Here is a 3,028-nt window from a genome sequence, read left to right as displayed (position 1 = left end):
GGATTCCGGGCGCACGCGCCAGCCCCCCTATATAGACTCTGGCCCGCCCTCCCCCCACCACGCGCAACCGAGGGCATATAAGCGCACCACGGCCGCTGGCGCGCGCCCGTGTCGTCAAGGCAGCACCCGACGCAGCACCTCGCCTCCACGCCGCTTCCGCTAACCGCTACCGCCATGGCCCGCACAAAGCAAACGGCCCGCAAGTCCACCGGCGGAAAGGCGCCGCGCAAACAGCTCGCCACCAAGGCGGCGAGGAAGAGCGCGCCCGCCACCGGCGGCGTCAAGAAGCCCCACCGCTACAGGCCGGGCACCGTCGCCCTGCGAGAAATCAGGCGCTACCAGAAGAGCACAGAGCTGCTCATCCGCAAGCTGCCATTCCAGCGCCTAGTGCGCGAGATCGCCCAGGACTTCAAGACCGACCTGCGCTTCCAGAGCTCCGCGGTCATGGCCCTGCAGGAGGCCAGCGAGGCCTACCTCGTCGGCCTCTTCGAAGACACCAACCTGTGCGCAATCCACGCCAAGCGCGTCACCATCATGCCCAAGGACATCCAGCTCGCGCGCCGCATCCGCGGCGAGCGCGCCTAAACACCGCGCCAGCCGCTGGGCACCGCCCACGCACGCAAACAAACAAAACGGCCCTTTTAAGGGCCACTAACATCACTCCGTCGCGAGCAAACTTTGTCGGTCGCCTCTCGCCCCACAACCACAGAACCAAAGACAAAACACCACTTCCACTTCCCGTCCGTCCGCCACAGCCGCTCTCCTCTGCCAGCTTGCTGGCGCGCGCAACAATCAACATCATCCCTCCCCGGCGCGCCGCACAATACCCATCGGCCGACGCCGTCAACCACACGGCCGGCCGCCGCTTCGTTTCGAAAGGAGAAACAAACAAAAAGCCAGGCACGTCCAACGCCACCGACCCTTTCCCCACATCTCAACGTCCCCCGCCCCCGTTCCATCCAAGAACACACACACACACACAAGACAAGACACATCCGAGAAGACGGCAGGCAGGCAGGCAGGCAGGCAAACCAAAGTATTCAAACAACATGACACAAAACCAACCGTCGGCCGGCCGCGACCAAAAACGGCGACAATCAACCGCTACCGCCGCCCGCACCCGCCACCGACCCCCCGCAATCCAACCACCACGGCACGCAAACAGTATCCACACACGGGCATACAGAAACGCCAGACGACACAACCACACCGCAACACAAACACGACAATCAAAACCTTCCCGACGTGCTTTGATGGCCCTGAGAAGGGCCGTTTTGGGCCGCGCGTCTGTTGCGCGCCACTAGACGACGGGGACGGGGGGTGCGGACGACGGAGTCAACCGCCAACCCTTCCTTTCCCATTCCTCTCTTCTTCTCCTCTACTTCTTCTTCTTGGGCGAAGCCTTCGCCTTAGACGGCGTCGTCGCCTTCTTCGGGCGCGGCGCCTTCGGCTTCTTCGTCGGAACCTTGGCGGCCTTCTTCGCCTTCGACGGCGACTTGGCCTTGGCCGGCTTGGCAGCAGCCGCCTTCTTCGCACCGGCGGGAGCGGCCGACGCCGCAGACGCCTTCTTGGCGGCGCCCGCCTTCCGACCAGTCGCCGCCTTCACGCCACCAGCCTTCTTTGCGCCGGCCGCACGGGCGCCCTTCTTCTCCTTGCTGGCCGGAGCGGCGCGCTTCTTCTTGGCACCGCCAGCACGAGCCTTGCCGCCCTCAGCCGCCCCGCCGCCGGCGCCGGCAAGCTTGAAAGAGCCGGACGCGCCCTTCCCCTTCGTCTGCACCAGCTCGCCCGCCACCACGGCCGACTTGAGGTACTTCTTGATAAACGGCGCCAGCTTCTCCGCGTCCAGCTTGTAGTGCGCGGCAATGTACTTCTTGATCGCCTGCAGCGACGATCCGCCGCGCTCCTTCAGACTCTTGATGGCGGCCGTCACCATCTCAGAGGTGCGCGGGTGCGCAGGCTTGGCGCGCGGCTTCTTCGCAGCCGACGCAGACTTTGCCTTCTTCGTAGTGCCGGTGGCGGCGGGTGCCGCAGCAGTCTCGTTCGTAGCCGCCTGATCTGCCATTTACGACGCGCGTTAACACACAACACAGCGAGCAGCGAGAGCGAGAGGAGACACGCAGCGAGCGGAGCGCACAGCAGAGGAATAGCCGCCTCGCGCCACAGGCCCAGCCAGTGTCGCGGGCGGGCGCGGACGGCCGAGAGAGCGGCCGCCACTCTGCGCGCCGCCGCGCCGCGCCTCCCGCGCTTGCTACCGCCCAACGTCCGACAGCCTGTGCGGAGCAGCCCCACACCTGCGCCACAACCACCCGCGCCTTTCAAACCACCGAGGATGGGGCTACACACAGCCACACCACAGTCGCCAACCAGTCGCCACGGCAGCGCCGCAAACCACGGCCAAACTGCAGCCACCGCGCGCTACAGCCTGGGTCGGCCCGCCGAGAATCGCCGCCCACGCCCAAATGCCGCCCCCACAGCCCCAGCCGGCGACCGGCCACAATGGCCAAACCTTCGGCAAAAGCCCCACACCGTCGCCGCGGCAGCCCGGCCAGCGCGGCCGGCGCCACAGCCACACAAGCGGAGGCGTGCGGCGATGACGGCCGTGCAAACGCACCTCCGCCGCCCCATCGCCCTCCCACCGTTTCCCGATCGGCCCGCAGCCGTCGGGCCACGTCCTCCTCCTCTCGCCCGCCAACATTCACAGCCCTTTCGTTCGTTTCCCAACAATTTCAATTGTGCCCGCCGCAAAAAACGGGCGCCGCCTGCAAAGCAACATGCTCCGCCGGAGCGCCCCTCGCCGCTTACGAGCCAACCCCTCGCCCGAGGCAAACCGAAATCCGCAACTACAGACCAACCCAATCTGCCGTCAGCACACACGACAGCCAACATCACGCGTTACGAGTTAGACATTAGGTTCACACGTCTCGGTTACGTTCGGTGGACGTGCGTTAGGTTAAGGGCACTTGGGTTAGGTTAAGCATTCAAAACACACGTCAGGCGTCAGAGGTTGGGTTAGGTTACGTTACATTAA

Source organism: Schistocerca cancellata, unplaced genomic scaffold, assembly GCF_023864275.1.
Source record: "Schistocerca cancellata isolate TAMUIC-IGC-003103 unplaced genomic scaffold, iqSchCanc2.1 HiC_scaffold_1172, whole genome shotgun sequence".
NCBI lineage: Eukaryota > Metazoa > Arthropoda > Insecta > Orthoptera > Acrididae > Schistocerca > Schistocerca cancellata.
The sequence above is the reverse complement of the archived record's forward strand: the minus strand, read 5'-3'. Positions refer to the sequence as shown.